The sequence below is a fragment of the Rhamphochromis sp. 'chilingali' genome (genome assembly GCF_963969265.1).
Source record: "Rhamphochromis sp. 'chilingali' genome assembly, chromosome: 21".
Taxonomy (NCBI): Eukaryota; Metazoa; Chordata; class Actinopteri; order Cichliformes; family Cichlidae; genus Rhamphochromis; species Rhamphochromis sp. 'chilingali'.
Genome location: NC_137949.1, coordinates 29260600 through 29286502, shown reverse-complemented (window position 1 = coordinate 29286502; position 25903 = coordinate 29260600). Strand labels below are relative to the sequence as shown.

The following is a 25903-nucleotide window of genomic DNA, read 5'->3' as shown; positions in this document are numbered from 1 at the left end:
CCTCCTGTTGTTTAATTAGGCTGGCGACCATGTTAGTTAGAGTCTCTACTTGGGCGGCGAGTTGTTTGATTGTTGGTGAGGATTGTTCTTTGGCTATCTTGTTGTTTGCTTCGATCCCAGCACTTTGGGCTTGTGCACTCTTTTGGCGGGCGACTTGGCCTAACCTTCGCTGGTGTTCATTTTCATCACTGATAATCTTTGTGACCTCACTAAGAATCTCTTCGTCAGTGACATTGTTGTTTGAGGTGAGAGGTCTTAGTCTTTGTCGCAAGTCTGCGTACTTAGCCCCCAGGCCTTGATAGATTGTGTGGAGGAAAACTTCCTGGACAGTTCTTGGGTCATAGGAGATCTCAGTGTTGGCCTGCTTCGACTGAAAAATAAGCTTCTGTTTAAGTCCAATCATACGATACAGAAACTGCTGGGGCGTCTCTTGTTCACTTTGTCTAGCACACATTAACTCCTGGAGCATTTCAGTTGTCGCTTTTTCTCCGAGATGAGACCTCAGAAAGCCCTGAAGTTCATGGAGAGACAGGTCATCTTTGAGCATTAACATGTCCCGGAAAGTGCCAGGCTTCACAATTCTCAACACACCTCGAACAATTTCAGCCTCCACAAATCCTTCTTTAACTCCTTCATTAATCTGCTTGGTGAGACTGTTGTAGCTGATTTCGGAACTGTTGTCTCCAATCTGTCCCCCAAAAACTTTGAATTCTCTGCGTGGTAAGTACGAAAAGTCTCTTACAGTGACTGGCTGCTTAGGGCTAATCTGTATGATTGGTTGTGGTTGCAAATTGCTCTGCTGGCGTGCTACAGCAGGTGACTGGGCCCTTACAGTTCCACATAGTCTTAGCCTCTCACCCAGTGTCTCATACGCTTTCCTCAACTCCTCTAACTGTTGTGTTTCTGCGTTTGCATAGGGGTTTGGTGATATATCTGGTGGATCTTCCGGCGGTTGTGGGTCTAGCACGGTATTGGATGGTTGTGGACTGGGCATGGCATGTACTTCATTCTCACCAGCTGTTTGCACGGCAGGATTACTTCCCTGGATGACTAGATTAATCAAATCATTCAGCGTCAACAAATGACTCATGCCCTCATCTTCAAGTTGCAGTAGTGTGTTTGACTGTATGTAGGAGGTGATATAGTCCATACAACCTTCTTTATCATCCTGACTGAGCTGTGTAGTGTCTTTGTTTTCTGATGCGAGACTCTTAGCGAGTTCGAAGAGGTCTTGACCTTGGAGTGAAAACAAGCGTCTCCTGATATTCCAGGCGAGTTCCTTTCTCTCGGTCGACATGTTGTATGTATTTCTGATTATCCTTCAGCTCGATAGTGACTAGGATGCGTCACACTCCCCTCACTGAAGTACGGTTCCACGTTGAGGCAAAGGTCCCCTTTTCACCTCACTACCTGGACACCTACTCGCTGGCTTGGCTGGAGTAACGGCCTTGTCACGATTGTGTCGTGGTTCTGGTATCACTGGATCTGCCCTCGACGACTGTAGAGGAGAGATCCCGGACGAGCCCCCACAGTTTGTTACGGGTCCCAGATGTGAAGACCACAATAACAAAAAGAATACAAATCTGTAAAAATAAAGGTAGAGTCTCAGAGAAAGAATCACAGGAGCACTCGTGTCTTTTCCCGAATTGCATCTCTTATTTCAGATCAACAAATATAATTTACATCCAGTGCTTTCACTTGTCAGATATGCTCAATAACTGTAAAAGGTAAATAAAAGGCATTTGGCAAATATATGCATCTATGGTCATTACATTTCTCCAGTTTACACTGTTAACCACACTATTCCTTCACTCATTTACATCAGCAGTGCAGATAGCATATAATGCCTTAAACGTCTTATTGCTCTTTCTCACATATAGGGCAAACTCAAAATAGCTTATCCACAAATCTGATATAAGTGCATAAATCTTACTAGATTAGACAAAACACACCTGGATGTATTACTTTGCAATGTAACAACATAAATGTACATTCATTCTTAGCTTATTCTTAACATTTCCACATCACTTGAACCATAAAGTATATATAAGATATTTTAATCTCGAATAATCTGATGTCAGGGCCTTTACAGTTAAATTGGAGCACCACACACACATATTTGCTTGTTAAATGGAGTTTACCAAGTTTAAATACATCCCGCGGGCTGGCGAACTCTCGCGGTAACTCTCGCGATAACTCGCGGTAACTCTCGCGAGACTTGGGGCTGCGCGGCTCGGCTTTACCACCGCTGCGGTGCCGCGCTTCAGTAATTTTCAACTAAACCCCACTTAAGGTTACATCGGCGGTGTCAACATAACTCTCAGTAAACACCGAAGTAGAACAAGGCACAAAACCCTCATACACTGTATTTTTAAGACGATACTGACCTGTAAAAATAAAGGTAGAGTCTCAGAGAAAGAATCACAGGAGCACTCGTGTCTTTTCCCGAATTGCATCTGAGAGGACAGGAAGTTGGTCCGCTCTAGGCAACCGCGGGCGAACGACTACAGTGTCAACAGTTCCGCTTATTATTTCTCACTTTTACTCTCCTCAATTGTTATGGACTACACGTAATGAATGTAAAATAATAATTGTCTTAATTGCTGACATATGTTTTTCTTAAAAATAATAAAATTTCCCAAAATGTGGTAGCACATTTGTGTTCACCACAGTTACATATATTTCAAAATTCCAGTCTGACTCCCTTAAATTAGCTTCAGTGGCTGAGCTACAGATAAACTTACACTATTGGTCCTAGTGGTCGATTTGTGCCCCATTGAAACCCATTATAAACGCTATTTACCATTCCACGGTCATTACAACCAAATAATGGGCCATCTTCCGAATGTTGGTGGTACTCGGGAGTCCGGGCCTTGGAATTGTATCTTTTGGGAAATATTTGATTTCTTTGTTTTTTGGGGCTAAAAAAACAGTGCGGCCATGTGACGAAACTGGGATATAAAGGGTTAAAATCCGCGAAATGTAATTAAAACTTGATATGAATATTTCAAGGAGAAGTAGGTCTAAAAGATTGGCTAATTTAAAGTGGAAAAAAATATTAATATATAGATATTTTATGGCACTTTTCATGGCGTGGTCGATTTGTGGCTCTAAGCCCAATAGTGTATGCATTTTTCTAGGACCCCCCAGAGGTTAAACTCAATTGTTACACCTGGTAGAGCAGAACGCTGATCATTTTATTAAAGATGAAAGGCTTTAGACAGTTTTTCAACTCTCAGTAATGCCATAGTGATCGTTTGATATATGGACCTGCAGCGGATTTTAGGCCCAGACACGGCTAGTGACGTCAGACTGAACGACCGGATAGTGACAAAATACAGAAGAAAAAAAAACTTTTAATCACATCATCTATCCTCATTTTCTGCCATGTTGCAACATTTTTACTAAATATAATGAGACTAGATTTCATATGTTATGATATAACTTTTTTATGTGCGGGTCTGTGACATTAAATGCAGATATAGTGTAATGGATGCTGACCAGGAGTAAAGCTTCAAAGTCCAAATAAAACACAAAAAACTACAGTCAGACATGTATCCTCTTTTTTTATTCCTCTCTCATTCTTTTGATGTCTCTATTTCTCATTCACCCTAGCTGTCTTAATCTTCTATCCAAATTTAAATCTGCACAGTTTATGACCCTCCCTCCCCATCCCTGAAACCACTTCAGCAGATTTCAAAACCGTTTTGCATCTGGAGTTTATCACTCGTGACATGGACTTTAAAAAGGGGGAGGGGGAAAAAAAGACCCTCTATTAATTGTCCGTATAAAGAATAATGAAGAGGTGCAGAGTTATCCGAAGAGAGCGGCTCAGGTCCTCCCTTTTTGTCGTATAAAGGATTCATCTCAAAAGCAAAAGCTTTTGTGGTGCAAATTACACCGCTTCTAAGGACACCAATTTTCTCCTTTTAACTCCTTAGGTGCAGTGTATCCCCGTTTGTACACCAGACATTCAAATATCACACACCATGAAATTTCCAAAATTCTAAACCAGTGCTCATTTTGAGCATTTCTACCTGTTTTGCATCAGGATCATTTGCCGCGTTTGCTGCATTCCGGCTGTCCGCATCCTCACTTGCTCAGCATTAATTTTTCCTGCAACACCACATATGCACGAGTCCTCATTATCACATAATTGATACATAATTTAGCTGAAGTCATGGGAAGCTAATTGCCGGTCATTCTGTTTGCTTAACACGCCCCCGTTTTGAGCCAAGTGAGGCAGAGACAGCTAATGAAAATGTCACACAATGAGGTAAAAAAATATCACCTGACCAGTGCATATCACAGGAGTGTGATATTAAACATTTCACACCTTCCCCTGTCCTCATCAGACCTTCACTCTAAAGGACATCGAGCAGACAAGCCTAAATCTTTGTCTGCTTGTTTGTCCTTTCACTTTTTAGGACAAGATGTTTAAAAGAAGCTGACGCTAAGTTGAGCTTTAAGGTCACATGAGTGCAGTCTAACCTAACTTGAACCATTGAGAAACTACAAAGCTGCATGCCTGAGGTACTGGCCAATATTAACATCCTCTTAATATGCTTCTGTCAAGAGGAAATAACTATTATAACAGCTGAAGACAACAGGAATGTTTACAGAAGCCAAATTACTCTCCAGACTTACGCATCTAGTTAATGCATGCATCATTAATATATTTTTAATGATTCAGGATCCTCTTAGGACTATTTTTTTCATATATATATATATTTAATAAAAAACTCAGAAGGCTTTCCTAGAAAGCAGTATAACTGCTGACTTGGATTATCCTGGGGAATAGAGTGAAATTGAATTGCGGTGGAACTCAGCTGACTGCATGAGAAAAGCACAGAATCTTAAAATAGCAGTCCATTTAATTTCCAAGCAATGGATTTGAAAATAGTTTTCCTATCTCCAGAAATGAATCTCCAGTGTCTCAGAAAACTTCTTGTGACATCTGGTGCTCTCTCAATATTTTTGAGCAAAGATGTAGGCGGGCAGCATACCCAATCGCGCCGTGCATTACAGCTGAAAGAACGAGATACAGATTGGTGTTTGGCATCCCTTTCTTCTGAAGCTGCCTCTGAACCCCATTAAAGCACGACAGCTAAAGTTTCCAGCACAATAATGCCACATGTTCGCTGTGCATCAGTGGCTTCAGCACAGACAGAAGATTCACAGTTTAACCTCATCATCCAGTTGTAGATATTAATGAGAGGAGGATGACTTCATCTGTCATTCCCCATTTTGTGTGTGTCAGCCTCCATCCATAAAACAATCAGTCAGGTGGACTTGTAGGGCAGTTGGTTTTGCCCACAGAGTGACTGTGTTTTTTTAATGGCTGCCCATTATTCATTCCCTCGGATTAACACATAATTCCTTGCGTTGACACACCCCATTTATTTTAGATTAATCCTGGAAATGCTACAGGTCAGAGTAATGTGTGGACTGTAAATGAAGCATTGAGCAGAGGGAGCTTTTACTCATAAGACGACTGTCTCCACCCAGTGGTCGGTTTGGAAACTGAACGCAAACATAAAGGAGCTTGACTGTAGACAAGATATGTTTCCATATTGTTGCATAATATTATTCATGTAACCCTCCAAGACCACTTCTTAATTTCTCTCCCCCATCTCTCCTCTATTTTCTTTTCTTCCTCTGATTTCCCCTTGATGTCTCTAAGTCCTCTCCCTAAAATCCACTCGGGTGTGCCTAATGAATAGCATTCATCAAAGTCCCTTCCCTTTGATCAGAGCAAATCCACCATGCCATGCTTTGTGCTCGACTCCCTACTGTAATGCCACTGTGGACACTCCCTGCAAGCAGCCGTGCTCATAAGTCTTCTGTGTTGGAACAAAATAGGGGTTTGCTTATATGCAAGGTATTAGGCAACTGACCTCTGCTTTTAATGATACATGTTTAGTTTGGGGCTCGTTACTGTGTGATGCATCTCCGTAACTCTGGCTTAGTCTGAGGTGAGGCAACAAGAATCAGCCTTTTAAAACAAGTATCTGCAAGCAACTTGCACATGTAGTTGGGTTTTTTTTTTGTTTTTGCCATGGACACCTAATTAGGCCAACAACACCAACAATCCACAGTCTGTTTTGACCCCCAAAGCAAATTAAACTAATGAGAACGGAAATATGATTCTGACAAAGTGTCAAGTCAGGACAGGTGCAGAAGGACGAAAGAGAGAAGATTCCTTCTGAGTGGATAAATCCATTAACTAATTTAACAGTTAACCTTCATTGCACACTACCCCTCGCCCCATCCAGCACCACAACAATTATATCTGACTCTACGATATGAGCTCTGTGCCTAACATTAGCATTCATCAAGCTTTAAAGAGGAAGTGATGGAAGGGGGGTCTGCAGCTGGAGCTGGTGTCATGTCTGGCAGGGAGACCCATCACTTGTTCAGACAAAGCTCCCAATCAGGGTGGAGATATATGACATCAAATTAAGCACTGATGAATGAAGCCTGAGAATATGAACCATTTAAAATCCATCCTCTTCACCAGTTTTACCGTATCGCATGAAAATGGCCGAACAGTCCATGAGATTATTGCCATTTTCAGAAATTACCTTGAGCGCAGCTCGGCTATATCTATTAGCAGATAATATTATTAGGTTATTTACCATTATTAGAAAACATAAATAGGATTCGTATATAGAAGCAAATAAAAATTCTGTTCTAGTTAAGAACCAGAATAAAATGTGCGCACATTGTAAATGTAAATGTGTCCGTGTGTGTTTAAAGTACAGGGGCATCTAGATGTGTTTAATGACTGCATGCTCTTGTAAACCAGTATCCAAAGGGTAAAGAAATAAATCTTGCTTTTTTTTATTAGATCACATCCTAAAACCATACTGAAACTGACAGTATATCAAATAGGAACCCCGGGCGAGTCCTGCTTACACCCCCGCCATGTACTGTGATAGAAAAAACCATTAAAGTCATAAATAGAAAGTTTCTAATGAAATATCAATTAGGCCATAAGAGAAGGCCAGCACTACATTTTACGAGTACAGAGCTCATTAAGAGCAAAGCTGTGAGATCATTTTTTAATTCCCCACTGATAATCCAATTAGTTCGCAGTGGATTTCTCCGGGTTTAAAAATCTTTGTTAGTGGAATAAAGTTTCACTGTACAAAGGATTTATAAATCTCAAAAGCTCCTTAAATATCAGTTATGATGAGCAAATGGAGGATAAATTCACAGCTACAGTATTCCTAATGATCGCACATTTTTAGTAAGTAATACCAATCAGTCCTGCCACACGTGTATAATTTTATCTGAAGCTCAAGCTTTCGTTTATGATCCTGTTGCTCATATTTGCTGTTTATTATTATTATTAATGGGAGATAATTTTGGTAGTGTCAACTCTAGTAATAGTCATCTCTGCAGTTGTTGATATTTCAGCACTTGGCATGGTAGACAATAAGAAAACATGTATTTTTCATCAGGCATCTTTTCCCCCCTTTCCTCACTGACCTTCAGCCCGTGAAAATTCAACTCAATAATTCAGTATGCTCTGCATTCACCCCCCCCCCCCTTTGGACACATACACACTAAGCGCATACGTGCACCACACAAACACACACATACAGCTTCATGGTAATGTGATATATGGATTGTGATTGTTGCTCCTGGGGAATGTGTTTTCCTACTGACAGCTGACTTGTATCTTCACCTATATTTTGTGTTGGATTACATTCGTTTTCCTCTGTGATTTTTCTCTCCCCCTTATCGTCGCTCATCTGTTTTGCTAGCAACCAATGGCTATAAGCACATAAATCCAATTTTCCCATTTCTCTCATTTCCCACTGCTGGGATCAGTGGGTTGATCTAATTGGCTTGAAAGTGGAAACATGTTTTCCCATCTCTGTTTTTTGCTTTGGCCACACGATTTCTTATTTTACTACAATTCCCCTTTTCATCATCCTCATATGAATTTGATATGCATATATATGCATTTTATTGGGAACCATGTTTACATTAAATAAAGTAAAATATGTGTATATACTTGCACATAATCTAAAGAAAGAAATGCACCCAGGTGCTTAAACAACTTCAAATTGGCTATCCTAATTCCAAAACACAGGTGGATTATAATGGTGACCGAAGAGGTGTAGCTGAAGCCAGAGCTTATCTTATCACACACAGCATTTTTCTGTATTTGAACTCACACTCTTGAAATGTTGCATCAATTATACATGCAGTAGGCACGATCCATTTTGTACTGCGTCGTCCTCGGCTGTGTCTGTGTCCTGTTTAATTTCACACCTGACTGTCCCAGACACAAGTGTGGCAGTCTACCTCCACTTCCTGTTAATCTATCACAGACAGCAATCCACCTCCATTTCATTTCACACATACAGTGAGATCTCCCAATGTCACTCCAATCTGATTCATCCATGACCTCCTGTAAAAACACCCATTACTGCAACTGCAGAAACAACGCTGTGTCTGATGCTTGAAAATTGAGTGTTTGGGGTAGAACTGGTAGTGCAGTAATGTGTAATCTTAGTAAGAAATGTCTTGTATATCTGAAACAGTATTTTTTGAAAGAATTTTTACACATATGGTGATGAAGAGACAAAAAAATCGATCCTTGACATTGAGAGTATAGTGTTACTATTTGACAGGGTATTAAAATTAGAAAGTAAGTTTGTCAGAACTTTTCTTTGTCTCAGAGTTTATTCTTTTAAGGCTACCAGTTGTGACTGCATTTATAGAAAGTGCACACTTGCAATTGGATCCAATTTTACATTCATCTGCCCCAGGGTTGCTTTGATATTCTTAGATGAATATGGTGAAAAGCTAATGTGTGCATTTGACATTATTACAGTGAGAGGAAAGATGATCTGTAGTGCTGTTTAGCTGCATGCCAAAGTAGATGATCTGAATAAAAATATTCATACTGTGGAGCAGGGAAATTATTTTACTGCTATTGTTAAATAATTGTCATCATTACCATTGCATTAATAATATAATCTGGAGTTTATATTGCGTTTAGAGGTTTAAACAGTGTGTCTTTCAGAAAGGCTAAAAGTAACAGGACAGGAAACAGGCTTGGAGAGTTTTGCAGAAGTGAAAGTTATTTTGAGCAGCAGGCTAAGACGAGGCTTTAACAATGTAACAGATAGCTTTAAGAAGGCCTTAAGATGTTATGCATACAGTTATTATGTTGACCTTGTATTTCAGGTGCAGTTATGACTATTTTATACACAATGCATATCTGTGCTTATTAAAGAGTTGGAGCTCGGTCAATTAATTGGGGGTTGGAAGCTTTGTTCGGCGCGATGTCCGGACAATCTATTGTGCAAGTGACTTGGAGCCATAGAAGGAATTGCAGTACATGCTTACAAAACACTTATATATCAGGTCATTTCATATTAAGGTTTTAAGTAGAGGTTCTTGGTTAAAACATTTATTTAGTAGAAGACATACACATAGTCTCAGTGAGCCTCTGGTCTGGTGAAAGGTCAGAAGTGCAACAGGGGAATTGAGAAAGAGCATGTGAGGTCAACACACACACACACATGAGTTAGATTTATTTAGAGGAGAGATTAGTCATGTCTCGGCAAGAAAGAGGAACAATTCACTTTAAGACAAGAACGGAAAGTACCAGCCATGAAAATAGAAGATGATCTTCTGGGTTAAAAGTCATTGTGGTGTTGATCTGATCTATGTATAAAATGTATCTGTGACGCATGAAGGGGCGTCAGTAAATCAAACCCTGATGCTATAAAATATCTGTTTATGCTTTGATTAAGTCGGAGATCACTTGCTGTCGGCGTACAGAGTGTTCTTCCCACACGTGTGTAGTCATTAAAATCATTGTTTGACCAAGACCTTCTGGACCATGGGTGGTTTGTACTCTCCTTCCTCAATTTTGAACCTTAACATTACAGAGTTACGCCAGCACTTTCACACGCCCACCACCACTTGAAGGAAATTCCGGTGTGTTGATGCGTTTTCAGGAGAATAGCTTTGTTGCATAATTGATGGTGTACGAAGAGCTTCCTGTTTATGTGAAGTATAATCCCTGTTTTGTTTCATTTCATGTCATTAGTGGACAGATACGAGTTGTTGAGTTGGATTGCAATGCAGTCAAAAGTGCTGCATCAGCAGGCGCAAAAGTGTCACTACAACAGCTGTACAACCCAAAAGTTTGCCAGTGAGTCTGTCACTAATCATTAGGTTTTTTTCCTACGGGCTGCTAAACTTTTCTGATAATGTTTACAAAGCTGGGAGCTGAGAGCAGCTCTTACAGAGTAACTGAGAAAAAACTCTAAATTAAGGTGGAGAAACGGGTTCGGAGTTTTCTTATGGGTTCCATGATTTCTTTTGGGTTTTGTGAAGGGATTGTGTTCTGCGTCTACAGATCTATCGTTCTTGGTCCATCCTGTTCCCCCTCTCCTGTCTCACACTATACGGCCCGATGCTCTGATGCGACCTGAGTGCTCACACTGTGCGTCCATAAAAATGAAGTTAACAGAAAATCTGTCGCTCGCTCTCCCTCTCTGTCTTTCACTCACACAGACACGCACACCACCATCAACTTTGCTAAATTGCTAATGAAAAACATTGATCAGGCAGCTGTGATTGAGCAGCAATGTAAATCCAACTATTTTCACGGTTGTTGTGGTCGTGATCATTTTGTGAGGCCACATCGAAAAGGCTCGGATGAGCTTTCCAAAGTTCTACAAGTTGTGCCTCCATCGCTTGTGTCCAGATCACACGCTGCACAGCCGTGCTGCTCCGTCTTTTTCACCGACATTTATGTGTTTCGCGTGCGCAGTGTGAGCAGCTCCAGTGACACCCTCACGACGGACGTGAGGATTTCAAACAGGTTTGAAATCCCCCGACCAAGCGATTGATGATCGGGAGCTGGTCGTGAGGTGTTAATCGCTTCTCGTTACCCCACGTATACTACACGATGCACGACGCACGATGAAGGCCAGAATCGGGCCGATCACCAAAACGGTCGCACGACTGAAAAATCGGCTCAAAATGGGCCAAAAATGGCACAGTGTAAGCCCAGCTTAACTGTCATCGGACTCTTCCCCTTGTCACAGCTTCCCTCAATGCTATGCACCCTTGTTACATGTTTTCCCCCTAGCTTATTAGTTTTGAATTCTTGGCTTCAGCCCTGCCTTGTTTTGCCTTTTTTTTTTATTTTGAAATTCTCCAGTATTAAAGTTGTTTTGAGTTCATTTCTTGTCCCATGAGTCCTGCATCTGGGTCTTAATCCTGCCTGTCACATGCTAAATTACATAATTCAATTAAATGGAGTAAAATTTCATTAAACAGTTAAAATATCTTTTATGTTCTATTTATTTGATACATTATTTCAGACAATTCCAAAATGCCTTTTCAATAATGAAATAAAGAGATATATTACCTTTTTAATACTACTTTTTAATTTTATTTGGTGATTCTTTAATGTACATTTTATCAACTGACAACTGGTGATGCAGAGAGTGCATTTTTAGTTTGATTGTATTCTCTTTTTGCCAGAGTTGTATATAATTTTACTCTCACTGTGTTCATTTCAATTTGCTGATGAGCTGATCGTGGTTCGTGAAGTCACCAGACATCATGATATTATATTAACACTGTTTAAGACTCCAAATTTTAGCTGTGTGTCTTAGAAATTAGGTTTAAACCTGACTTTAGGCAGCTGTTCCTTCTAAGTTGTATTTTTACAATAATCCCTTTGTCAAATAAAACCTGTAAAGGGATCCTGAACCCTGAGACTTCATAAGACTTGAATATCTGCCTCCTGAGGTGTAACTGACATTTTAAAGGTCTATGAATATAAATTGCAGCTTTGGAGAAATTTACGATGTGGGTCATGATTTTGAAACTTAGAAGTTACTACCTGGGAACAACGTATCAATATATTGCTTCCATGCATGTTCTACATTATTTTAAAGGATTCCCATTGCTAAATCTGAATGTTCGAAACATTTTTAAAAGACAACAGCAGTTTCATAGAAAAGGTTTATTAAAATATTATGCAGCGGTGCCTATGTGCTAACATTAACCGCCAGTTTACTAGTCTGTAGTGCACACTCTAAATGTATGGCATTTAAAGAGCCACTTAAGCTCATCTGATCATGGATATGTTCAGCAGCATTCTAGAACTTGCAGGCCTCCTCAGTCTCTCTGTGTTGGTCTTCAGGGAGCGGAATCGCTTTCCTGACCTCAACAGAGAGAACAGTCTGTTGTTGGGATGGCTGAGGTCCTTCACGATCTTCCTGGCCTTGGTCCAGCACCGCCTGCTGTAGATTGAGTGCAGGTCAGGGAGCTCGGAGCGGATGGTGCGCTCAGCTGACCGCACAACCCTCTGTAGAGCTCGTCTGTCCTGCATGGTGCTGTTCCCGAACCAGGTTAAGATGTTTCCCGTCAGGATGCTCTCTATGGTGCAGGAGTAAAAGTTCCTGAGCACCTTGGAGGGCAGTTGGAAGTCTCTCAAGCGTCTGAGGTGGTAGAGACTTTTTCACCACGGTGTTGATGTGACAGGACCATGACAGGTCCTGCGTGATGTGAACTCCGAGGTATTTGAAGCTGTCCACTCTCTCTACTGGGCACTCGTTGATGACGGGGGTCTGGTAGTTCCTCTCCTGCTTAGTGCTGAAGTCCACTATCAGCTCCTTTGTCTTACTGACGTTTAGAAGGAGGTTGTTCCTCTGGCACCAGTTCTCCAGATTCTGTAGCAGGTGTTGTGACACCTTTTAAAGTTGTTTGATACGGTGGCCCTGAGAGGCCAAACGGACTGCAACTTAAGAAAATACCAGCAATAAGAAAAACGCTGCAAAAGCACACAAAACACAACGGAAATACGAAAACAACAACGGAAATAGGAAAAAAGAGATTTCCAAAAGCACAAGGGAAGTGTTTCTGGGGAGACAATAACCCGACGGACCAGTTGCAGGAACCCAAAACATGGTAGGTGTGTTTTATCACGATTCATATAATACTGATGACGGTTTTTTAGGCTAATAGTTAGGCTAACATACTTACCTCTCATCTTTTCTTTCCTCAGAAACTGCAACTGGTCCGTCAGGTTATTGTCTCCCCAGAAACACTTCCTGTGTGCTTTTGGATTCATCTTTTTTTTTTTCCTATTTCCGTTGTCATTTTTCCTATTTCCGTTGTGTTTTGTGTGCTTTTGCAGCATTGTTCTTATTGCTGGTGTTTTCTTAAGTTGCAGTCCGTTTGGCTTCTCAGGGCCACCGTAGTTTGAGGCCTGCTACCCTTTGTCTACCAATGTCTGTTCTCAGTCAGTACAATATATGTTCTTATTATTGTTTCTCAATTAGAGCACTGCTGAGTATATTAAAAACAAAAAAACAAAGCAGCTAAAGACCAAACTAGATATACTAATTATTTCTCATCTATAAGATGACTTTCAGTCATGTAAAAGTCATACGTCAAAAATTATAGCCTGCCTACCTTAAAAAACTGGTTAGTGAAATCATATTTTGAAGCCTTGACCCTGTTATTTTGGCAACTGCCAGTGTGTGTGTGTACGTGTGTGTGTGTGGGGGGGGGGGGGGGGGGGACTTGTTTAAACATCTTTGTGAGGACTAGAAATTGGCATGCTACTATACTTGTGAGGACAGGCAGTCATCTGTGGGGACCAAACGCTGGTCCTCACAAATGTGAAAGCATTTTTGAAGCTCAAAAAGTGGTTTTAGGGATAGGGTTGTGTTTAGGGTAAGGGTCACTTCTCATTGATAGGGTTGGGTTATGGGGCTAGGAAAACTATTATGTCAATTTAAAGTCTTGGCTAAGATTTGAAAGCGTTTGTGTGTGTGTGTGTGTGTGTGTGTGTGTGTGTGTGTGTGTGTGTGTGCGCCAAAGTGAACTGTATGGATGTTTTATAGGTACGGACATATTATTTATGGTCTGATGTACACACACACACACACACACACACACACACACACACACACACACACACATATATATATATATATATATATATATATATATATATATATATATATATATATATATATATATATATATATATATATATATATTAGGGGTGCAACGATATTCGTATCGATATTGAACCGTTCGATACAGTGCTTTCGGTTCGGTACGCATATGTATGAACAATACAACATTTGTAATTTATTTTATCAACTTTCCTTCTGACGATGCTGTCTGTGTTGAGCGCTCAGTGAATCTGCGTTCGACTACTCCGCCTAGGCTGCACTGTCGAGCGCAGATCCACTGAGCGCTCAACACAGACAGCATAGTCAGAAGGAAGAGCGCAGGGCAAGCTAGCAAGACAGAAGTTAAGCTCTCCTTGCAACATGGACCTCCCCCACCCTCATTCAGATCTGGCGTTTGGAATTATTTTGGTTTTCATGTGACGTATGACCCTGAAGGTAAGCGAGTCATGGACTAAAGTAAAACAGTATGTTGGATGTGCCACGCAATGCTTAATTACATGGGTGGGAACTAGTGTGTTAGCGCAGTTAGCTCGTTAACGTGTTGGCCGTCTAGCCCCATGCACGGGGCGATCGGCGGTAGCTCGTTAACGGAGATTTGCCGTGTTGTGGCGTTAAGGTCATTTCAACGAGATTAACCTGAAAGCACTAGTGGGAACACAACGAATATGACTGCACATTTACATCATCCTAGTGCAAAGACAAAAACAACAAGCATGCTACTAACTTTAGCCGAGTCATTTAGACAGCTGTTAGCACATGATTCTCCTTATGCTGCTGAGAATATAGCCCAGAAGAAGCGGATAGTATAGCTTTTATTTTGGAAAGAGACATTTCTCTGTAATAAACTCTCTTTTCCAAAGATGAGTGATTCCTCAATCAGATACAGGGCTTGCAAAATCGCTAGCCCGACGTCCTGGGGCTAGCGATTTTTTTCAGACGGGCTACCCTGCCCGTCGGGCTATTGTAGGAAGGAAAAATATATGTCAATGCTTTTGCATTCTTTCAGAAATGTAGCTGGGTAATTATGTCATTGGCATCGGTGAGCCACTGTCAATATGTGACATATTGAAATCGCGTTTGAATTTGCGCTTGTTTTTTTGCTTTCACTTTGCAATCGTGCGAACTGTGTATAGAGAGCGACAGCACTGATCTGTGAGTGATGATAATTTGTGCACCAATTCCTCTGACATCGTCTTATTAATCGTTAGCTTACTATGCAAACATGACAAGTGAAATCTTCCGCAGCTTAAACATGTGAGAGGTTGATCGCGCAGAGCATCGCTGAGCATTGTGTGAGTCCGTGTGTAAAAGCAGCAGTATATATATTTTAGTTCTGCTGAGCCAAATAAGACAGGTCGGGGTGAAGAAGTGACAGCCAAAGAAAAGCTTACCGCAAAACGGAGAAGTTATGACAAATCAGACTATAAGGCAAAAAGAAAGTGCAGCTTTATGGTTTCATGGACAAAAGAATTTCTGTGGCTGCAATATGACCAGCTAAATAACCAGGGCTGCACATAAGTGGTCCGCAGGTGCGCATTCGCTGTCAAAATAAAAAACGCGCACAAGGGTTAGGGTTAAATTTAAAAACTGTACTTTTGAGTTAAAATATATATTTATAATTTTAATAAATGACAAATTAAAAAGGCATGAACATTTTTTTTGTATCGAAAAAATATCGAACCGTGACACCAAAGTATCGAACCGAACCGTGAATTTTGTGTATCGTTGCACCCCTAATATATATATATATATATATATATATATATATATATATATATATATATATATATATATATATCAATTAAAAGTGCTTCAGAAGTAGGGATGGGAATTGATTCCAATTCCGTTATCGGATTCTCATTGGCTCCACTTTGAGAGTCACCACCATCTCTAAGCAGCCTACTAAAGACATTACATTCATGCTAATTAATTACATGCTATGTGGTCAAATATGTATGCATGTTGGAGGATTTCCCCTCTTTGTTGTGATCAGTGTTGGGGTCATTACTCAAAAAGGGTTAAGCAAAAAAAGTTTTTACACATATTACACACTTTTCTTAAAAGTAATGCAGTAGTTACTTAACTACACCCAGGAAAACGAAATTCATTACACTCCTCGTTTTGTTACTTTCATGTTAATCTGTAAAATGATCTGAAACACACCATCTCATAATTACCAATTAAAAATATAAACCTGAGGCTAGCCCCACACACCAACCCAAATCCCAAACCTAATGAGGACACGCATATCTTTCTCTTAGGATTTAGGTATGGGCACAAAGGCGACAACACAAATCAAAGAATAAAAAGTCGCACAAAGAGACTTTAAAGCGACGCGATTCTACAGGTAGAAACATGAACAGGTAGAAACGGAGATTGTAGCCAGACTGCTCGTCACTTTGTTACCTGTCGTAGTTCACCAGCGGCTGACTTCACTGCAAATGACGTCTCACTTTATTTAGCCAAGTTAAACATAACTCTGGGTGCTTGGCTAGCTTAGCATTAGCATGCTGTCTTGTTGTTGTGCAGGTGCTGCAAAAAGCCGAATTTGTGTTAGCAGTATAATACAGCTGTTTCTATCCTAGAGCAGTCTCCACTTTACTATCGCGCTTTCGTCATTTTGTGCAAAAATAAAACTAATGTCTTTACAAATACAGACAACGCCACTATTTTCCTCCTCCGACACACGAACTGAAATCAGCTGATCGCAAGAACCGATAAGAGGGAGGCAGACTAACGAATCCAAGGAATTGGGACTATTGGGAACCGGTTCTTGATTCCCATTCCTACTCAGAAGGCACCAACACACAGTCAAGAGGTCAGTGACTGGAGTTTGATGTAGTGAGGCTTAATAGACCACTGCCTACTACAGCTGCCTGTGCTGGCATTCGCCTTACTGTGGTAACATCCTTTATTATTTATAATTTTCAGCCTTAATGAAATTTAAACAGATGTATTCTGAATAAACCACCGCTGTACATTTGTCATGAAGGCCAAAATTAGATCGCACCTTCACTCTGAGTCACACCTGGGTCAACCTTTCTTTCACTGTGGTTTAGTGCAGTTCCTCACTCAGAATTTGTGTCTCTGAAAGAATGCTGGCTTCTTTCTATATCATAAGACGAGGATTTTTCTGTTACAGAGCCGTAGGCGCTGCATCCTTTCCTTGTGTTAAACCTTAAACTGCAAGTGCTTCTAGTTACTGCTGTCCTTTTATAGCTGCTATGAATCTGAGTCTTTGTAACGATGGTGTTTACACAAGAAGGCTGTGTGTATTCATTCATTTAAATTAAAGTGATGCACACGTAGCCCATAATACAGCAATAACAGTGATTTGCTTTTACACAGATAACAAATGAAACCAGGAGGAGTAATAGCGGAGTCGATGACATTGCTGAGCTTTCCTGATCTTTCAGGATGTTAGCCGGTGTGACAGCGTAAAAGCCCTACGTCATTTAGCACATTATTTCTCAGGTTCATTGCAGTACACATCTACAGTAAGCGAGCAGCTGAATGAAATGCTGGAGACAATGTTATCTGAAATTGAACTCAGTTTTCGAGCATGAAAGTTCCTATCGGGTAGAGATGGGACTGACCCTGAGAGATAAATGAGGCTGCGCAATTATGTGTCTTTATCAGGTTCAGACAGCCCTGGTGCTGGTCATTTGGGCTGTGTCCTTGTCATCATTTCATGAATGGCACGCTGGCCAGGAATTGCAGTGCCATCGTGGCTCCGTGGCACAGCGACAGGAAAGGTGCCTTTTAGGGTAGTTATTCTTTTTATAGAGCATTAAATCACTAATGCATGCTAGATGGGACAATTTAATGTTGGTGAAGGGGCTACACTTGCTTCCCTCACATCACTAAACCATATCAGAGGAGCTTTTTATGGTATGTTGTGTATATTCATATATATATATATATATCTCATGAAATACATCTAAAGGATACCTGTTAAAATGTTGAAGCAAGTGATAAATATCATGCACGTCACTGTTGTACCTGTGCTTTCCAATTGGTCTTTTTAAGATTATGATTTAATCCATTGCTACTGACCTTTTGTGCTCAGTAACATGCTCACACACACACACACACACAGTGGAATGGTCATCATGTAGCATGCATGTGATGCGAGCTGACAGTGAAACACTTAGTGTCCGAGAAAAATATTCGGGCCAGTGAGCTGCTCACGCTGTCAGCAGGGCAGATGCAGTGGCAACACTCCTTCCGCAGTGTGTTAGAGCACTGTCCTGGAAAACTAGTAAATGCCACCTGCTCCCGGAAAACAGCAGGTTGTTTGCTGGAAACAAATGACATCATTGAGATGCCAGTGCGGACTGACTGACACAGACGTTTATACTCTTTTGCAAAGATTAAATCAATAATAAGCATTTCACTGCATATCGTACTGTGTATGACTGTGTTTGTGACAAATAAAATTTGAATTTTTAATAGATGAGGACGGCAGAGGATGTGGAGGAGAACCCAGAGCAAACCTGGCTTTTGCTTTCAGCTGATTTTTGATGTACTTTGTGCTGTATTTCCTCATAGTGAAGTGTTCACCTCTTGGCTGCTTTGCTAAAAGTTTTTTCTTTTTGATTTGCACTCTTTAAGTTAAGGTGACAGGCTATTTTTTTCCCCTGCCACTCATTAATTCTATACATCTGAAGGATGAGCTGTGTCAAAAATACACTTGTTCATTTTTGAAACCGTGTAAAGCAGAAAATCATTTGAGGAGCAGCGAAAAAAAACAACACAAAGGCCTATTTATACCGTGGCTCATTTTCCATCAAATGCCACAAACCACATGGGCTTTATCTTCTGCAAAGAAACACTTCTCAAATTACTAATAGATCTTGAGAAAACAAAACCATTCTGTTGGATAGATAAGCTGTGTAATAACCCCGCTTTATTCCTGAGTATCAGCCAAGTGCGTAGACACCATTGAGATACACATAAGCATGATTAGGCAATGAGCAGCTAGTCTTTTCATAACTCGTTTAAGGGCCTCATTCCACTCCAGCTTGTCTTTGAGATAATGTCCTATTTAATTAGAAATTGGAGATATCACATTGTTTTTTAATGAGAGAAGCACTTTTCCAGAGCATATGAGGCATCAGAGGATCATACACAAGAAGGATAATGGCGACATGCGAGGGCTTGAGGGAGTCAAGCGAGATGCATTTTCGCTCAGCTGCTTTTTATTCCCTATTCTCAAAATGCTTTCCTCCAATATACCTTAACATGGAAAGAGGGAGCACTTTGGGTGCAGTTCCATGCAGTGAATGTGTAAAAAGAGAGAAAGAAAACCCCCTGATTCACTCACCTATTTTAATCTCTTTCTAATATCCTTTTGTCTTACATTTACAGAAGTATACAAAAGAAAACACACAAACACACTATAATGCAGTAATTCACCATTGTAAGAACTCCTTTGTGATTTCCTGCTCATCTGCATGGTGGGAATGACATGCAAATGTATTTGTTTGCTTGGAGAGGACATGGTAGGGGAGCGGTGAGGCATGAAAGCTGGTGCTGCACTATCCTCTGCCAGCTCAGTGGCACGCTCGGGGGCTTTGACCTTTTACTGTGTCGGTGTCATGGGGTGAGGGGGTTTAGAAATATATGCTTTTCTTTGACCAGGGGCAACCAAAAATCCACCAACTGTTTTCATTTCTTCTGTGTCCAGTACCTGCTGGAGCCAATGAAAAAGGCCCTCGAGGATTTAAAGTTATATTGGAATTTGAAGGTTGCTAAATGCAACTCACACTGCCGATGCATCTCAGTTAACAAGGCCAGTTAATGACTTGTCAGCTGGCAAAGGTTAATGCATGATGTATCAGTGGAGCAAAGGGTAATTTGTAATAGATACACCTTCTTAGGGGAAGGCATGCATGAATTCATATTCGATTAGCAGGAAGAGCCAAAGTGGAAATCCTTCCAAGAACCTTAGAAAATAAGTCAGCTTCTACATGTCAAATAGGTCCTTTATAATGATTGTAATGTTGCAATCAGCCTTTAAACTCCCATTATTAGCAACATTTATACCATAAACAGGGACTCGCTTAGATTCCACATTCTCAGAAAGAAAGTACAAAGCCTGCTGCCTAAAGAGTGCTTTCCTTTTAGAGCTAAACCTAAAGTGGATATTAAGAATTAAAGCTGAGGAGAAAAGTGTTGGAAACCATAGCGCTGGTCTTCACATATGTGCTGAGATATCGATGCTGTCGACTTAATGAAAGGAATCCTGTCAACGGGTCTGCTGCTAATAAGAACTGCGCTATCATAACTGCGGTGCCCCACAGGCTGCAAAACGTCAATGACAGCATTGTTACTTGAATAAGAAATATCCCTGTGAGCAGCATGGCTTGAGCCATCAAACTGTGATCACTTGTAGTCGCAGGCAGGGAATAGATAAACCAGAGCTGCAGCCCCTGACAAAGTGCTGACAGACGCCACTGCTTTGCTTCACCACACATCCCTGTGATTTGTCACCGCTGTGTCACTGCTTAATGTGGAAAAGAATTATGATTGACACATATCCTGGACAAAAAGGAACAACAAATAATTCTGGACAATTACTGAAAACACATTCATGACAAATACTGAGACCTGACTCACATTTGTTCATTAAGTCGTCTCTTTCATTGTCTGCCGTTCATCACAGCAAGAAAATAATACAGAAACAGAAGGTCAAGGATTTCTAGCCCTAAAATCACTTTTTTTTTTCTATACATCCTTTCTGAGAGTTTCCTTATCTTGATCCCTTCAGAAAAAATCTCAAACTTGGTCCCTTCTTGTAGCTTACCTACTTAGAGACTGAGCGCTGGCATTGTCTCCTCCGGCCACGCGTCCCCCTCGATAAAGTCCTTCTCTGGAGGGCTGACACTGCTGGCTCTGTTAAGATTAGATTTGAATTTATGAAGATTGCCTTACCTGGTGCACTGCCGTAATCTATGCTGGAGTAGTAATTCACGTTTAGACTCTCATTTCCAATGCAGTCAAGAAGACCCATATTTCACAGTGACAGTGTAATCACAGGTCCACATTAAAAAGTCATTATTGTTTAAAATCGTCGGCCTGACTGAGAAAACACTGACTTTACTATTGTTGTTCTTCCCATTCACTTGGGTGTTTACCCAAGAACAGAGGCCGCTGTGATTTAAATGTGCGCTTACTGCCTTATTGATCACATGAGGTCTTGAACACACACCACTGGATAAAATCATTGTCTGTTGGCTCCACTTGAGCTTTTTTTTTCCTGATTAGCAGGTAATCTCAGTAACAAGCTTTGATCCCTGTAGATTAGCAAAGGCATAAGTGCAAACATGTTTGTTCTGATAGCTCAAATGTGCTATAATCCGTCTCTGCTTTATTGCCAAGTGGTCTTAGATGTGAAGGTTTTTGTGTGTTTTTGTGTGTTTATCTGTAATAATACCCAGCTTTGCTTAATGCTTGAGGTTATGTTATGTGGTTTATAAAGTAATGGATCCAATTACTTGTTTTACATCCCAGACACCAAAACAGCCAGCTTATTAAAACAGGCTTTTAATTATTTTTCATCACGTTGAGACTCTGTCTTGTTTTCCAGTTAGTAACTCTCACCAGATTTCGCCTGTAACTCCTGCCTCTCGTTGCATGAGATTTCAAGGTGCTAAGCTTTTCATCTTGATTTCATTGCGTGACAGAGGGAGGAGGGAGTCATTTCTTCCCTATAAGCTGCATAAGTCCTCAGGCATAGTGTTTTACAGTTGACAGATCAACACATGAGACTGGCTTTGATCCTGATGCTGGAGGTCCTAGTCACTGACTCTCTTTCAGTAACAGGTAAAATCAAAGAACAAAGAAACGTTAGACTCGGTTTATTTGATCACGACATTATTGTTCGTCTTTTGAAATCACTCTAAGGGATGTTAACTTATAGAAATTCAGTTGTTGTTAGAAATATTAATGGTAGTCAAGCAAATTTGATTAAATTAGTGATTGTAGTGTTGTTGTTGTTGTTAAACCTCTTTCTGACCTTATCAGGATACATTCACTGGTCCACCATTATTGACCTCCTTCTCCATTCAAGCTTTAATCAGCATGACTTCAGTGAGGATCAATAACTTCTTTTCATTTTTCACACTTTTCACATTTTTTTTTACAAATCAATATATGCCTGATGGGTTGTTCTGCAGTCACCCCTCCATCCTCACACCAAGGATGACTAACACTGTCTTCATTTGGCTTTTCCTGTTCGTGTCAAAAATGCAAAGTGAAGTCATTTCTTCTCTTTTTTTCCCCTCTTCAAGAAATGTATTTAATACAAACCAAGGAAATTAAGAGTTCAGATTCAGTGTTAGAACTGAAATTGCTCTGTACTTATGTACAAGAGCGTTTACTTCCTCCTTGATCCATTTAAAGCCATTTAAAAAATGACCCAAGTGCTACGCATGTGTTATTTCAACAATAGAGGGGCAATGTGGTTTCTATGAAATGCATATCCAACCCCAAATCAATGGGGATTACAGAGCCTTTGTTAGTGCTGAAGGTTTGTTTTCCTTCAGATTTATGATCGTTGTGGGGAGCTGGCAGGAGCCTGTGTGATTACTGCTTACACACTGATTTATACCTCACTTTTAATTATCTGAGGGGGTCTACAGCTTGTGTGCCAATACATCCTTTCTTTTGGGACCCGGAGGAGGAAAAGGAGCCCTCTCTGGTTTCCGCCCCCCTGCTTGTTCCCTCTTTCCGTCTCTGGTACGAAACTTAACCAGAGATGTGCTGCACCTCTGGCAGCGTCCCACTCCTCCCCAGAGTCAGGCAGACTGATGTCTCTGACATTCATACACAGTGTGGGATCTGAAAAGAGGCTTAAAGGAAATATGAAGCTGCTGTCCACTGGATATGTAACTGTGAATAACACTCTCCAAAGGCCTATAAATTTTATATTGTGAGAGTCACACAAACCACTTCTGTGAGCCCATCTTCTTTGTAAAAATACAATAGCCAGATTTTATTCCAACAACAAGCTATTGATAAGGATACTAAGGATTTTGTTTAGACATGATTTAAGAAATCTATTAGATCCTAAACCCAGAAGATGATTGAATAAGAACACAATCAGTGACTGTTTTAGTCATAATAGATGTGTTTATCGTCTAATCCTCCATGTAATATATTATTTATGATGCTGGTGAGACACAAGTGCCATTTTGGTTAGAAGATGTACATTATGATACTAGAAAAAGAGAATCCAGAGACTTGGTCAACCATCTGTTTTTGAATGACACTGGGTTAAAACCAAGTAAAAAAAATAAGTTTGCAAAAGACCAAATACTGTGTTATATATTATTAGAGTAAATTACAATGAAATCTGTGATTTAACCAGAGGTGGCAAAAGTACATACTTTCTTTAATTAAGCAGAAGTACAGATACCTGTTAAAAATAGTCCAGTAAAAGTTGAAGTACTGAAGGAACCTTTTTACTCAAGTAAAAGTGAAAAAGTACAGGCTCTGAAATGTACTCAAAGTAAGAAAGTAAAAAGTAGCTTTTTGAAGGTCGGTTCTACTCTCCATTTTTGTTCAAAGGTAACTGAACATTGTGCTATATTAACCCCTGGAGGGTCTTAAGGACATTTATTGTCGTTAAGCACAAAGGTGGATGCATTTTTAAGACGCCTCCAGGTGTTAATATAATACAAAATATTAGTACATGAGATCACAAATATTGTTTGAATTTAAATTTAAATTCTAGTGAATGTACTTCGTTTGAATCTGTTATAGTGGACATAAGCAGTCAAAGGTCATTTTAAAACCAACTGTTTTCTGTTGTCTTTATTGCAGAGGGTGACTTTGCTGACACAACTAAATAGTAAAATGAGCACAGTCAGGGGTTTAAATGGGATTCAGTAAGTAGGGGAACCCTCAGTGTGAGGAAAACACTAACAGCTGCAGTAGATGTTCTTTATGTAAATGCTGTGATCAGATGACCTGCTGTTCTTTGTGGATTTACACAACTGAATTCAACAAGATGTTCACAGTTTCACAAACTGCACTGTTTCTACTGTCTTTATACTAGACAGTACGAAGTGAGTTAATTTACAAATCAGCAGCTTAAATGCAGTTTCATCACTGCTACACTTTGCAGGATGTTTCACAATATAATAGCACAAAACTTATCAAAATCCATCATATACAAAAGCCCGTCCTGTCTTTTCTTACATCTTTCTTCATCTCTGAGTGAAGTCAGCTCTCTTTCTTTTCTCTCCCTGTGAATTCAGCAGCTCGGCCTTTAGCTAGCAACACACTGGGCGACAAACTGCACATGAACAGTTTGTGTGTTTGCTGATGTTTGTTGAGCTGATAGAAACGTTGAATTTGAAATTACCTGCCACTTAAAAAGCTGTCACTCCTTTCATCCTTTGTCCTCTTCCACAACCTCCACCGACTGCACCTCCCGAGTATAAAAGATGATACTGTTAACCCAAACAGTAGAGAGTACAGATATTTGTGTTAAACTGTAGGAAGTAAAAGTCAGAAAAAACAAATACTCAAGTAAAGTACAGATACCTGAAAATGCTACTTAAGTGAAGTAACGAAGTAAACTTATTAAAAGAATATGCAACCTCTTAAGAATGGTAAATCATGCTTCAGCAATCCACGCTGAATAACACGCAGTGCCCACAACATCCTTAAAATCGGTTAATAATGTTAAACATATCTTGTGATAATCAAACCTGACCAGCTTCAGTGCAGTTCACAGAGTAACATGCATTTAAGGAGGGCTGATTTCAAGCAGGACTGCTTTGTCTTTGTTAATTATTTTTAATGTCCATCATTAGGAAGTCCCTTGAGGGATGAATCCCATCGTCTCTGTTTGAACTTAATATCAGCAGCCAGGCTGACTGTCCATTAATCCCTCTGTTGTCTCAAAGACGTGCTGAGACCAGCGACAGTCACGGGGCATTAATGAGCTCGAGTTGAAGATTTTTTGCACATAAAAATAATACTAATAATAATAATTAACTGGTGCTCGTTTTGTTATTGATTAATTTTCTCAACTTAGGGTCACGGGGAGGCTGGAGCCAATCCTAGCTGTTACAGGACGCAGGTTGGCGACTTAAAACAGCGTTAACACAGATCAATATTCACACCCACGCCATAGTGTCACATGGTGGGTTTTATCTCATTTAACTGCAGTTTCAGTCACAAAGGAAATCAGGAATCTGAAGTTGAAGAGCAAAGCTAAAACCAAGAACATTTAGTCCAATTAAGAAAATATAATATAAATCCATCATGGCCTCTACTTTTAAGAAAAGGTGAAAATTTTAAGGCACAGGATGATTAAAGAAAAATGCTTTCATAGTTTTTGCTGTCTTTAAGTCACTTTTCAATCCTGGCTGCTCCTACCTGAGCCCTGAGCATATGCAGATGACGGGGAGTCGTGGATCTTGCATCGTCATGCGCATCTTTCTCATTTCCTTGCATGAGCCCTTCATCCCATTTCTTTTCTTTTCTCCTGGTTCCTCACCTCAGACCACTTCAATCCTGCTTAAAATTTCATAGCTGAAAATCAATGATGGGTATATCTCCTGATTAGATCTGTGTTCAAGGCTGTGTTCTGTGTGGGCAGGTGAGTCATTCAGGGGTCTCCTCCATATGGGGGGGTCTGTGATGAGATTTTTAAACAGGTGGCGCCCTGATTAGAGGAAAAGAACGTTATACCTCAGCAGAAATCTTTTGCACGTTCTGACCTTGAAAATTGGTTCAGATCACGTATCTTGGTGTCACTGTTCCTTGATGTCCACTCCTGTAGGTGTGTGTAAGAGGTTTGTGGTGAAGGTGTTGGGCAAAGGGGAATAGATGATGTCACATTGATGGATTATTCCTCTCATTGCTAGCTCCAGCGATTAGGTCAGCAGCCCAAGAGACAGCAACAC

The 25903-nt window shown here is 40.3% G+C and overlaps 1 protein-coding gene and 1 long non-coding RNA gene across 3 annotated transcripts in view; one reads left to right on the top strand and one right to left on the bottom strand.

The window, feature by feature from the left end:
- Positions 1 to 16461, bottom strand: part of LOC308389587 — a 39657-nt gene extending 23196 nt beyond the window's left edge. Inside the window, exon 1 of the long non-coding RNA XR_013970309.1 lies at positions 16386 to 16461. This is a non-coding gene — a long non-coding RNA (uncharacterized lncRNA). The remainder of the gene's footprint in view (positions 1 to 16385) is intronic.
- cUnh14orf180 (chromosome Un C14orf180 homolog) overlaps positions 14071 to 25903 on the top strand; it is a 42934-nt gene continuing 31101 nt past the window's right edge. For both annotated transcript variants that reach the window (XM_080871065.1, XM_080871064.1), the window contains exon 1: positions 14071 to 14414. The gene's annotated coding sequence lies outside the window, so the exon portion shown is untranslated. The remainder of the gene's footprint in view (positions 14415 to 25903) is intronic.